The sequence below is a fragment of the Oncorhynchus mykiss genome, chromosome 12 (genome assembly GCF_057628025.1).
Source record: "Oncorhynchus mykiss isolate SJ-2025 chromosome 12, ASM5762802v1, whole genome shotgun sequence".
Lineage (NCBI taxonomy): Eukaryota > Metazoa > Chordata > Actinopteri > Salmoniformes > Salmonidae > Oncorhynchus > Oncorhynchus mykiss.
Genome location: NC_143033.1, coordinates 39,039,316 through 39,053,725, shown reverse-complemented (window position 1 = coordinate 39,053,725; position 14,410 = coordinate 39,039,316). Strand labels below are relative to the sequence as shown.

The 14,410-nt window shown below is 43.8% G+C and overlaps 1 protein-coding gene across 19 annotated transcripts in view; it reads right to left on the bottom strand.

Moving 5' to 3' along the window:
- Positions 1–14,059, bottom strand: part of LOC110537565 (transcriptional regulator Erg) — a 99,874-nt gene extending 85,815 nt beyond the window's left edge. For 8 of the 19 annotated variants that reach the window (XM_090192445.1, XM_090192429.1, XM_090192432.1 and 5 more), the window contains exon 1: positions 13,800–14,014. The gene's annotated coding sequence lies outside the window, so the exon portion shown is untranslated. Of the gene's footprint in view, positions 1–13,799 lie in introns of all 19 variants that reach the window. The other 11 variants (XM_036937519.2, XM_036937522.2, XM_036937525.2 and 8 more) reach the window with 6 other exon arrangements.
- Positions 14,060–14,410: the final 351 nt, after the last annotated feature.

Below are 14,410 nucleotides of genomic sequence, written 5' to 3'. Positions count from 1 at the left end.
CAGCTGTATCAGAAGACTGTGTGATCACGATCTCCGCAGCCGATGTGAGTAAGACCTTTAGACAGGTAAACATTCACAAGGCCGTAGTAGCCAGACGGATTACCAGGACGTGTACTGTAAGTGTCTTCACTGAAATTTTCAACCTCTCCCTGTCCGAGTCTGTAATACCAACATATTTTAGCAGACCACCATAGTGCCTGTGCCCAAGAACACTAAGGTAACCTGCCTAAATGACTACCGCCCCGTAGCACTCATGTCTGTAGCCATGAAGTTCTTTGAAAGGCTGGTCATGGCTCACATCAACACCATCATCCCAGAAACCTTAGACCCTCTCCAATTTGCATACCGCCCCAACAGATCCACAGATAATGCAGTCTCTATTGCACTCCACACTGCCCTTTCCCACCTGGACAAAAGGAACACCTATGTGAGAATGCTATTCATTGACTACAGCTCAGCGTTCAACACCACAGCGCCCTCAAAGCTCATCAATAAGCTAAGGACCCTGGGACTAAACACCTCCCTCTACAACTGGATCCTGGACTCCCTGACGGGCTGCCCCCAGTGGTAAGAGTAGGTAACAACACACACGCCACGCTGATCCTCAACACAGGTGCCCCTCAGGGGTGTGTGCTCAGCCCCCTCCTTTACTCCCTGTTCACTCATGACTGCACGGCCAGGCACAACTCCAACACCATCATTAAATTTGCAGATGACACACCAGTGGCATGGGTTTTGACATCCTCAAAACGTTCTACAGCTGCACCATCGAGAGCATGGTTGCTGGTTGCATCACTGCCTGGTATGGCAACTGCTTGGCCTCCAACCGCAAGGCACTGCAGAGGGTAGTGCGAACGGCCCAGTACATCACTGTTGCCAAGTTGCCTGCCATCCAGGACCTCTATACCAGGCGGTGTCAGAGGAAGGCCCTAAAAATGTCAAAGACTTCAGCCACTCTAGTCATAGACTGTTCTCTCTGCTACCACACGGCAAGCAGTTCCATAGCGCCAAGTCTAGGTCCAAGAGGCTTCTAAACAGCTTCTACCCCCAAGCCACAAGACTCCTGAACATCTAGTCAAATGGCTACCCAGACTATTTGCATTGCCCCCCCCCCCCCTCCACACCACTGCCACTCTCTGTTGTCATCTATGCATAGTCACTTTAATTAACTCTACCTACATGTACATACTACCTCAACTAGAGGTCGACCGATTATGATTTTTCAACGCCAATACCGATACCGATTATTGGAGGACCCAAAAAAGCCGATACCGATTAATCTGCCGATTTAATTTTTAATTTTTTTTTGTAATAATGACAATTACAACAATACTGAATGAACACTTATTTTAACTTAATATAATACATCAATAAAAATCCATTTAGCCTCAAATAAATAATGAAATATGTCCAATTTGGTTTAAATAATGCAAAAACAAAGTGCAATATGTAAAAGTAAAAGTGCAATATGTGCCATGTAAAAAAGCTAACATTTGAGTTCCTTGCTCAGAACATGAAAACATATGAAAGTTGGTGGTTACTTTTAACATGAGACTTCAATATTCCAAGGTAAGAGGTTTTAGGTTGTAGTTAATATAGTATTTATAGGACTATTTCTCTCTATACCATTTGTATTTCATGTACCTTTGACTATTGGATGTTCTTATAGGCACTATAGTATTGCAAGTGTAACAGTATAGCTTCCGTCCCTCTCCTCGCCCCTAGCTGGGCTCGAACCAGGAACACATCGACAACAGCCAAGGGGAATAACTACTCAAAGTCTCAGAGCGAGTGACGTTTGAAACGCTATTAGCGCGCACCCCGCTAACCAGCTAGCCATTTCACATCGGTTACACCAGCCATTAGGCTGATAGGCTTGAAGTCATAAACAGCGCTGTGCTGGCGAAGAGCTGCTGGCAAAACTCACAAAAGTGCTGTTTGAATGAATGCTTACGAGCCTGCTGCTGCCTACCATCGCTCAGTCAGACTGCTCTATCAAATCATAGATTTAATTATAACATAATAACACACAGAAATACGAGCCTTTGGTCATTAATATGGTCAAATCCGGAAACTATCATTTCGAAAACAAAACTTGTATTATTTCAGTGAAATACGGAACAGTTCGATATTTTATCTAATGGGTGGCATCCCTAAGTCTAAATATTCTTGTTACATTGCGCAACCTTCAATGTTATGTCATAATTACGTAAAATTCTGGCAAATTAGTTCGCAATGAGCCAGGCTGCCCAAACTGTTGCATATACCCTGACTCTGCGTTCAATGAACGCAAGAGAAGTGACACAATTTCACCTGGTTAATATTGCCTGCTAACCTGGATTTCTTTTAGCTAAATATGCAGGTTTAAAAATATATACTTCTGTGTATTGATTTTAAGAGAGGCATTGGTGTTTATGGTTAGGTACAGTCGTCCAACGATTGTGCTTTTTTCACAAATGCGCTTTTGTTAAATCATCCCCCAGCGTTGCATCGATTATATGCAACGCAGGACACGCTAGATAAACTAGTAATATCATCAACCATGTGTAGTTATAACTAGTGATTATGATTGCTTGACTGTTTTTTTATCAGATAAGTTTAATGCTAGCTGGAAACTTACCTTGGCTTCTACTGCATTCGCGTAACAGGCAGGCTCCTCGTGGAGTGCAATGAGAGGCAGGTGGTTAGAGCGTTGGACTAGTTAAGTGCAAGATTGAATCCCCCGAGCTGACAAGGTGAAAATCTGTCGTTCTGCCCCTGAACAAGGCAGTTAACCCACCGTTCCTAGGCCGTCATTGAAAATAAGAATGTGTTCTTAACTGACTTGCCTAGTTAAATAAAGGTATATATAAAAAAATATATATATAATAAATACATTTTAAAAATCGGCAAAATCGGCGCCCAAAAATACCGATTTCCGATTGTTATGAAAACTTGAAATCGCCCCTAATTAATCGGCCATTCCGATTAATCGGTCGACCTCTAACCTCAACTAGCCGGTGCCCCCGCACATTGACTCTGTACTGGCACCCCCCTGTATATATTGTTATTTTTTACTGCTGCTCTTTATTTACTTGTTACTTTTATCTGTTATTCTTATCTGTATTTTTTGAAACTGCACGGTTGGTTAGGGACTCGTAAGTAAGCATTTCACTGTAATACCTGTTGATATCCATGGATGTTGAAAAGCAGTTGAAATTTGGTCAGTCCACCCTGGTCTTGATGTTAATGTCCACAGACAGACCAGACTGGACCAAATCTGAACCTATTATAGACAGACGTATGTTTCACAAGTTGGATAGCACAGTACAGTACACTACTTAGAGCACAGTACAGTGAGTAGAGCACATTATAGTACAGTACAATACAGTACAACACAGTACAGTACTGAGTACAGTTGGGCGATGTCAACCTTTGTCCTATCGTGACTAAGTACCCATAAAACATTGTGATATATAATGGTATCGCCCTCTATTGACCAAATCATAAAGGGCCTGGCTGCAGAGTACGCAACTCTGCTGTCCCCAGAACTGGATAATTATTCAATAATTAGCATTTTTGCCTAATCTTCCTCTATATTAGGCCTAGACTTCTATACGTTGTAGGTAGGTTGTACCCACATTCCTAATAATAGGCTATGGAAATAAGCCTCTACAGATCGTTTCTTTCATAAGCTTTGCTCAGCTGTAATTTTTCATTTGACTTCTTAAAGAATTCTGATACCTAAGTTAGTGTGTTACGGTGCGTGAATGAGGACCCAAAAGCGAATCAACTTAAACAGAGCTTCTTTAATTACCAAACATAGGTAGGCTCAGATGGACCGGCAGATTCCGACAGGACAGGACAAGGTTACAGCAAAAATGACGACAGTCTGGTTCAGGCATGAATGACACAAACAAACAAGAATCCGACAAGGACAGGAGCAGAAACAGAGAGAGATATTGGGACCTAATCAGAGGGAAAAAAGGGAACAGGTGGGGAACGGGGTGAATGGGTAGTTAGAGGAGACAAGGGACAGCTGGGGAAAAGCGTGGGAGAAAAGGTAACCTAACACGACCAGCAGAGGGAGACAGGGTGAAGGGAAAGGACAGAGACAAGACAACATGACAGTACATGACAGTACCCCCCCACTCACCGAGCGCCTCCTGGCGCACTCGAGGAGGAAACCTGGCGGCAACGGAGGAAATCATCAATCAGCGCACGGTCCAGCACGTCCCGAGAGGGAACCCAACTCCTCTCCTCAGGACCGTACCCCTCCCAGTCAACTAGGTACTGATGACCACGGCCCCGAGGACGCATGTCCAAGATTTTACGGACCCTGTAGATAGGTACGCCCTCGACAAGGATGGGGGGGGGGGGGGAGACGAGCGGGGGCGCGAAGAACGGGCTTAACACAGGAGACATGGAAGACCGGGTGGACGCGACGAAGATATCGCGGAAGAAGAAGTCGCACTGCGACAGGATTAATGACCTGAGAGATACGGAATGGACCAATGAACCGCGGGGTCAACTTGCGAGAAGCCGTCTTAAGGGGAAGGTTCTGAGTGGAGAGCCAAACTCTCTGACCGCGACAATATCTAGGGCTCTTAGTTCTACGCTTATTAGCAGCTCTCACAGTCTGCGCCCTATAACGGCAAAGTGCAGACCTGACCCTCTTCCAGGTGCGCTCGCAACGTTGGACAAAAGCCTGAGCGGAGGGGACGCTGGACTCGGCGAACTGAGATGAGAACAACGGAGGCTGGTACCCGAGGCTACTCTGAAAAGGAGATAACCCGGTCGCAGACGAAGGAAGCGAGTTGTGGGCGTATTCTGCCCAGGGGAGCTGTTCTGACCAAGACGCAGGGTTGCGAAAAGAAAGACTGCGTAAGATGCGACCAATAGTCTGATTGGCCCGTTCTGCTTGACCGTTAGACTGGGGGTGAAAGCCGGAAGAGAGACTGACGGAAGCCCCAATCAAACGGCAAAACTCCCTCCAAAATTGAGACGTCAATTGCGGACCTCTGTCCGAAACGACGTCTGACGGAAGGCCATGAATTCTGAAAACATTCTCGATGATGATTTGTGCCGTCTCTTTAGCAGAAGGAAGCTTAGCAAGGGGAATGAAATGAGCCGCCTTAGAGAACCTATCGACAACCGTAAGAATAACAGTCTTCCCCGCTGACGAAGGCAGTCCGGTGACAAAATCTAAGGCGATGTGAGACCACGGTCGAGAGGGAATAGGAAGCGGCCTGAGACGGCCGGCAGGAGGAAAGTTACCGGACTTAGTCTGCGCGCAGACCGAACAAGCAGCCACGAAACGACGCGTGTCATGCTCCCGGGTGGGCCACCAGAAACGCTGGCGAATGGAAGCAAGCGTACCCCGAACGCCAGGGTGGCCGGCTAACTTGGCAGAGTGAGCCCACTGAAGAACGGCCAGACGAGTAGGAACGGGAACGAAAAGAAGGTTCCTAGGACAAGCGCGCGGCGACGGAGTTTGAGTGAGTGCTTGCTTTACCTGCCTCTCAATTCCCCAGACAGTCAACCCGACAACACGCCCCTCAGGGAGAATCCCCTCGGGGTCAGTGGAGGCTACTGAAGAACTGAAGAGACGAGACAAAGCATCAGGCTTGGTGTTCTTAGAGCCCGGACGATAAGAAATCACGAACTCGAAACGAGCGAAAAACAGCGCCCAACGCGCCTGACGCGCATTAAGTCGTTTGGCAGAACGGATGTACTCAAGGTTCCTATGGTCAGTCCAAACGACAAAAGGAACGGTCGCCCCCTCCAACCACTGTCGCCATTCGCCTAGGGCTAACCGGATGGCGAGCAGTTCGCGGTTACCCACATCATAGTTACGTTCCGACGGCGACAGGCGATGAGAAAAATACGCGCATGGGTGGACCTTGTCGTCAGAGAGGGAGCGCTGAGAAAGGATGGCTCCCACTCCCACCTCTGACGCGTCAACCTCGACAACGAACTGTCTAGAGACGTCAGGTGTAACAAGGATAGGAGCGGATGTAAAACGATTCTTGAGGAGATCAAAAGCTCCCTGGGCGGAAACGGACCACTTAAAGCACGTCTTGACAGAAGTAAGGGCTGTGAGAGGAGCTGCCACCTGACCGAAATTACGGATGAAACGACGATAGAAGTTCGCGAAGCCGAGAAAGCGCTGCAGCTCGACGCGTGACTTAGGGACGGGCCAATCAATGACAGCTTGGACCTTAGCGGGATCCATCTTAATGCCTTCAGCGGAAATAACAGAACCGAGAAATGTGACGGAGGAGGCATGAAAAGTGCACTTCTCAGCCTTCACAAAAAGACAATTCTCTAAAAGGCGCTGGAGGACACGTCGAACGTGCTGAACATGAATCTGGAGTGACGGTGAAAAAATCAGGATATCGTCAAGGTAAACGAAAACAAAGATGTTCAGCATGTCTCTCAGGACATCATTGACTAATGCCTGAAAGACAGCTGGAGCGTTAGCGAGGCCGAAAGGAAGAACCCGGTATTCAAAGTGCCCTAACGGAGTGTTAAACGCCGTCTTCCACTCGTCCCCCTCCCTGATGCGCACGAGATGGTAAGCGTTACGAAGGTCCAACTTAGTGAAAAACCTGGCTCCCTGCAGGATCTCGAAGGCTGAAGACATAAGAGGAAGCGGATAACGATTCTTCACTGTTATGTCATTCAGCCCTCGATAATCTATGCAGGGGCGCAGAGACCCGTCCTTCTTCTTGACAAAAAAAAACCCCGCTCCGGCGGGAGAGGAGGAGGGGACTATGGTACCGGCGTCAAGAGCTACAGACAAATAATCTTCGAGAGCCTTACGTTCGGGAGCCGACAGAGAGTATAGTCTACCCCGGGGGGGGGGTGGTTCCCGGAAGGAGATCAATACTACAATCATACGACCGGTGTGGAGGAAGAGAGGTGGCCCTGGACCGACTGAACACCGTGCGCAGATCGTGATATTCCTCCGGCACCCCTGTCAAATCACCAGGCTCCTCCTGTGAAGAAGAGACAGAGGAAACAGGAGGGATAGCAGACATTAAACATTTCACATGACAAGAGACGTTCCAGGAGAGGATAGAATTACTAGACCAATTAATGGAAGGATTATGACAAACTAGCCAGGGATGGCCCAAAACAACAGGTGTAAAAGGTGAACGAAAAATTAAAAAAGAAATGGTTTCACTATGATTACCAGAAACAGTGAGGGTTAAAGGTAGCGTCTCACGCTGAATCCTGGGGAGAGGACTACCATCCAGGGCGAACAAGGCCGTGGGCTCCTTTAACTGTCTGAGAGGAATGTCATGTTCCCGAGCCCAGGTCTCGTCCATAAAACAGCCCTCCGCCCCAGAGTCTATTAAGGCACTGCAGGAAGCTGACGAACCGGTCCAGCGTAGATGGACCGACAAGGTAGTGCAGGATCTTGAAGGAGAGACAGGAGTAGTAGCGCTCACCAGTAGCCCTCCGCTTACTGACGAGCTCTGGCCTTTTACTGGACATGAAGTGACAAAATGACCAGCGGAACCGCAATAGAGACAGAGGCGGTTGGTGATTCTCCGTTCCCTCTCCTCAGTCGAGATGCGGATACCTCCCAGCTGCATGGGCTCAGCACCCGAGCCGGCAGAGGAAGATGGTAGTGATGCGGAGAGGGAGGCGACGGAGAGCGCGAGCTCCTTTCCACGAGCTCGGTGACGAAGATCAACCCGTCGCTCAATGCGAATAGCGAGTTCAATCAAGGAATCCACGCTGGAAGGAACCTCCCGGGAGAGAATCTCATCCTTTACCTCTGCGCGGAAACCCTCCAGAAGACGAGCGAGCAAGGCCGGCTCGTTCCAGCCACTGGAGACAGCAAGAGTGCGAAACTCAATAGAGTAGTCTGTTATGGATCGATTGCCTTGACATAGGGAAGACAGGGCCCTGGAAGCCTCCTCCCCAAAAACAGATCGATCAAAAACCCGTATCATCTCCTCCTTAAAGTCTTGATACTGGTTAGTACACTCAGCCCTTGCCTCCCAGATTGCCGTGCCCCACTCACGAGCCCGTCCAATAAGGAGAGATATGACGTAGGCGACACGAGCAGTGCTCCTGGAGTAAGTGTTGGGCTGGAGAGAAAACACAATATCACACTGGGTGAGGAACGAGCGGCATTCAGTGGGCTCCCCAGAGTAACACGGCGGGTTATTGATTCTGGGCTCCGGAGATTCGAAAGCCCTGGAAGTGGCCGGTGGATCGAGGCGGAGATGGTGAACCTGTTCTGTGAGGTTGGAGACTTGGGTGGCCAGGGTCTCAACGGCATGTCGAGCAGCAGACAATTCCTGCTTGTGTCTGCCTAGCATCGCTCCCTGGATCTCGACGGCTGAGTGGAGAGGATCCGAAGTCGCTGGGTCCATTCTTGGTCGGATTCTTCTGTTACGGTGCGTGAATGAGGACCCAAAAGCGAATCAACTTAAACAGAGCTTCTTTAATTACCAAACATAGGTAGGCTCAGATGGACCGGCAGATTCCGACAGGACAGGACAAGGTTACAGCAAACATGACGACAGTCTGGTTCAGGCATGAATGACACAAACAAACAAGAATCCGACAAGGACAGGAGCAGAAACAGAGAGAGATATTGGGACCTAATCAGAGGGAAAAAAGGGAACAGGTGGGGAACGGGGTGAATGGGTAGTTAGAGGAGACAAGGGACAGCTGGGGAAAAGCGGGGGAGAAAAGGTAACCTAACACGACCAGCAGAGGGAGACAGGGTGAAGGGAAAGGACAGAGACAAGACAACATGACAGTACATGACATAGTGTCTGCACAGTTCTTCCACTAAATTTGTTTCTGTAAATGTTTCAATATAAATGATTAAAATAAGTCTGTGTGTATAGAGTTGTATGGTTTGTTTAACTTTGAAATCAATGTTTTTTGTTTGCCATACATTTATAGTAAAAAAACTGAGTCAAACGTAATTCCGTTACCGTGGAATTACCCATAAGTAAATTACGAGTAAATAAAAAAACTAAATCGAAGTCAGATTTTTTGAACGTGCACTTTGTTGAATCATTGGATCAGTTATTTCACTCAGAAACAAAGAGCCTACTGGGTAAATGTTCCGCCAAAATCTAATTCAGAAGACGTGACACATGGGCCGGAAAAGACCTGGCAACCCAATGTTAAATGTTGCCTTTGGAATGGTGATCTACATTTTTATACGATAAAGGAGTAAACCAGATGTTGCAGAAGCGATCCCCACCACATAAATCACCAAGACATAAGCTTACAAAACAGCAGTAAATGATTTAATTATGCAGAATGGTCTGGGGTGTTAGTGGCTGTGTGTGTTACGTGTATGTGTATGTGGGATAAATGGGCCTTAACTACTAGCCTTGAGAAGAAAAAGTTGATTGGAGGACATTTTAAGACATGATATTGTGGAAATATCTTATATAGTTTATACTGGTTCAAAAGTAGTTTTAAAAAATGTATTAATGTATATATCTATACATTATTGTGTTATAAATGGCTTATAAACAGTTGATAATCTCTATAAATGTAGGTTTGGCCATAATTTATGTGCTCTCTGTCACCTGGAGCAGCACTGCAAATGGTCCAGGAACACAAGGAAAGCACAAAGGACAATGCCCAAGGACTAGTCACCATTGTGTATCTCTCTGTTACAGTATCTAGAGGACTGACTAATGCGACTGAATAATGATATAGTCTCCATGTTTGATATCGCCCTGAAACGTGTTCACTGAGGATAACTGTGATGCTATCTATATGGACGTATTATCTCTATGGTTACTTGTATCTGTACAGGGTGGACTCTGAATGACTGTATTATGCAAAGGTTTTCATTGTCTTCTCAGGAATTCTGTCTTATTTACATTAGTCTGATCTCCCACACAAGCCTTTAAATGCTGTGACATCCTGTGGAGATCGGGCCTGGCAGTGTTTAGGTTATTGTAAAATTGGTATTGTTTGATTGGTCAGTGGTGGTTGGTTTTGGGTTGAAAGGTTGCACCTTCAGATGTTATAAATGGAATGAAATACCTTTGTTCGCTCGCTTATCCTGGTTCCAGTCCATGGAGGAAGGTTGTATGAATAATCCTCATAATCCTTAGCCTCTGGCCTAATAGGCATCTCTTTGTTCATGCTTTGTCTTCTAAGTTAACCTTAGGACCTACACTACCGTTCAAAAGTTTGGGGTCACTTAGAAATGTCCTTGTTTTTGAAATAAAAGCACATTTTTTGTCCATTAAAATAACTTCAAATTGATCACAAATACAGTGTAGACACTGTTAATGTTGTAAATGACTATTGTAGCTGGAAACGGCAGATTTTTAATGGAATATCTACATAGGCGTACAGGGGCCCATTATCAGCAACCATCACTCATGCGTTCCAATGGCACATTGTGTTAGCTAATCCAAGTGTATCGTTTTAGAAGGCTAATTGATCATTAGAAACCCCTTTTGTAATTATGTTAGCACAGCTGAAAACTGTTGTACTGATTAAAGAAGCAATAAAACTAGACTTCTTTAGACTAGTTGAACATCTAGAGCATCGGCATTTGTGAGTTCAATTACAGGCTCAAACTGGCCAGAAACAAGGAACTTTCTTCTGAAACTCGTCAGTCTATTCTTGTTCTGAGAAATGAAGACTATTCCATGAGAGAAATTGCCAAGAAACTGAAGATCTCATACAACGCTGTATACTGCTCCCTTCACAGAACAGCGCAAACTGTCTCTAACCAGAATAGAAAGTGGAGTGGGAGGCCCCGGTGCACAACTGAGCAAGAGGACAAGTATATTAGAGTGTCTAGTTTGAGAAACAGGCGCCTCACAAGTCCTCAACTGACAGCTTCATTAAATAGTACCCGCAAAACACCAGTCTCAACATCAACAGTGAAGAGGTGACTCCGGGATGCTGGACTTCTAGGCAGAGTTCCTCTGTCCAGTGTCTGTGTTCTTTTGCCCATCTTAATCTTTTATTTTTATTGACCAGTCTGAGATATGGTTTTAGCTTTGCAACTCTGCCTAGAAGGCCAGCATCCCGGAGTCACCTCTTCACTGTTGATGTTGAGACTGGTGTTTTGCGGGTATAATTTAATGAAGCTGCCAGTTGAGGACTTGTGAGGCATCTATTTCTCAAACTAGACACTCTAATGTACTTGTCCTTTTGCTCAGTTGTGCACAGGGGGCCACCCACTCCCTTTTCTATTCTGGTTAGAGCCAGTGCTGATTCTCCAGATACTCAACTAGTCTAAAGAAGGCTAGTTTTATTGCTTCTTTAATCAGTACAACAGTTTTCAACTGTGCTAACATAATTGAAAAGGGTTTTCTAATGATCAATTAGCCTTTTAAAATGATAAACTTGGATTAGCTAACACAACGTGCCATTGGAACACAGGAGTGATGGTTGCTGTTATTAATTAATAGGCCTCTGTACGCTTATGTAGATATTCCATAAAAAATCTGCCGTTTCCAGCTACAATCGTCATTTACAACATTATCAATGTCTACACTGTATTTCTGATCAATTTGATGTTATTTTAATGGACAAAAATGTGCTTTTCTTTCAAAAACAATGACATTTCTAAGTGACCCCAAACTTTTGAACGGTAGTGTATATGCCTAGAAGTATGCTTTGTAATGCTTGTTAATGCTTGTAACTTTAGGTTTATGCCTTGTATAATGTTATCATTCATTGTATAATGTTAATTAAATATCTGCCTTTGATATAGACAATTCTCAGACCAATTCTTGCTAGTAAGCATCAACTCATTGCCTAATGCTTGCTTGTACAGTATATTTTAATTATCTTTATGGAGACAGATAAACATTTTAATAGGCTAATTGCTTAGTCTCATTACGAGTCGCATGTGATGTTTTTATAATATACTGTATACACATGTCGAACTTCACTGCCCACTTTATAAATCACTGTGTAGATTTAATTATAAATAGATATAATAAATTGTGATTCTGCACTGAAAGCTAAGTTACAAAAATTATGACAGTACTGTACTGTTCTCATTATAAAAGCAGCTGATGGACTGATAACTCATTATTTAACTGATAAATGAAAGACATAGGCTATGTATATTTCCTTATGGTGGATTCGCTTCATCCTCAGATTTGCAACTTCTCTGTTTACACTAGCCTTGTATTTTGCCACATTGCTGCTTCATGTGTGAATGCAGCTATTAGCATACCGTAAATACCATAGTATATAGACAAACAAAATAATGATAGCTAATCAAACTATACAGGAGCTTCTCATCTAAACCATATTGCACATAATGTTGCACACTTGATTAATGCAATTATTCACAAATGTGTGGATATTTTAAAAGCCTTTAATTCAATTTGGCTAACAGAGCAAAAATGCTGTCTTGCAGGGACATGTGGTGTGGGAGAGCCGTTGTCCCCTCCGTCTCAGAGGGGAGTATGTGGTGTTGATGTCTCCCACACTACCTCCGGAGGTAGCGTGGGAGACATCTCATAGCCCTGTCCTGTGGTCAATGACCAAAAGCACCATCTATAGTCTCATGGGTGGAATGTTATTCATATTTTTCATAATATCGTAATTAATAAATAACACTTTAAAAAAACAGATGAAAATCCGGTGTTTTGATGTTAAACAGTTTTGATATATTTCAATCTTCTGTGATGTATATAAAGTATAATATTTGGATGCAACCTCAAAATGGAATACATTTTAACTCTATGCCTGACATGGTACAGGTGTCTTCTTTTTTTAAGCCAATAACCATGTGTTTGAGGTGTATACTTTTGTTTCAAAGTAGATTTGTTTAAGTCTACCAAGAATCCCTCTGTGTGACCCTGATTTAGCAGTCAGTGGTGAACAAGTATTCACATTGTTGATATTATTATACAGGGAGATAATTTCAGTTGTAAGTTGTGTTAGTTTGTTGCAGTCTAGTATTGATCATAACTAGAGCTATCGTATACTAATCATTATGATTAGTAAATGAGTAAATTGGCCTTGGCTGCTCAATATTCCAGGAATATTTCAGAATAGTCTATGAAAATCCCCATAAATCTGTTGTTGCATTCAGCTTAGTTAAAAAAAATCCAAACATCATATAGGCCTAATTGTCAGATTGATGTTATGTCCTATGAAATGTTAGACTCAAACCCCACTAAGGATAATACTAATAATAGCCCACAATTACCACATATCCACAGCAACTTTTGTCGGTATTGCATCAATAATAGTAGGCTACGTGACAAATCCAAATCCATAGCATACTCAATTGAAATTCAACCTTCTCATGTGAAAGGTTTTGATACAGGATGGTAGACTTTTTAAGAGAACAATAACACATTGTATTTTAAGTCATTCTAACCTATTTAGTCTACTTATTTGATCTCCTTTAGGACTTTCTTTATTCTTAAAAATGCTTCAGAAATTGTAAACTTGTAATGTTATGAACTAATGACAATTCATCAAATAAAATTATAGTTTCTAATTGACCTTTGGTTTCTTTGCAATTGTTTCACTAAAAGGTCTGCCATAAATGTAGCCTACTCATCAGGGAGCGAACAAACTATCTGACCTGTCAACTGTCACTCGCGGACCATCACTTCGGGGCATAATGCATCATCATTGAACATGCTCAATGCCCTCCCTTCCTAAAATTCACTACAAACTTTTCCATTGAAAAAGTTTGATAGAAACATTATAATGTAATACACTATAATTGAGATAAAGCTGCTCGGTCCAGATCAGCTACGGCGAAACAGGCACAAACCGATACATCAACTTTTAGTTGTAAAAGTTTTGATAATAACGCTTCGACTTACAGTTTGGTCGTGAAACGTTGAATCGTTTTCGGTGAAGGAAACAGAAGGTGCCACACCGAGGGAAAAAATAAAGAACGAGGTTTTAGTTTTTTGTTGTCTCAATGAACTAACTGCTGGTTCAATACGGTCAAACGGCATCTACTACTATGATATTGGAGAATGGAGGCAAGTCATACACAACACACCACTGTGCGCACGTGAGAGAGAGAAAGAGTGAGCGAGAGAGAGACAGAGAGAGCGCGTACAATAACTTTTTGTTTGTTATCTCTGAATGTTATTTATCACGACTACCTCTTTTGAAAAAACAGATTTTTAATCTAAATGTGTTTTAGTAAGCATGCTTTTCTAGTATGTGTAAATGTATACTGCATTTGTAGTATAAAGTAGCCTATATATTAAAAGCCTATAGTTTTAAAATTATGGCATGTGACTACTTCACTATTCATATCAAATAGTAAAAACTATTTTGATTCAACCGGTGAAAGTGGAATTGAATGTATTGACAGGTAGGTAGGGTGTGGATGGGAATGTGTAGGCTACAGTGAACCCCTTCAGAACCTTGAAGAATGCCAGCTCTTGTGCCTAGACCACCAATGTTCTTTGGTGGAGTT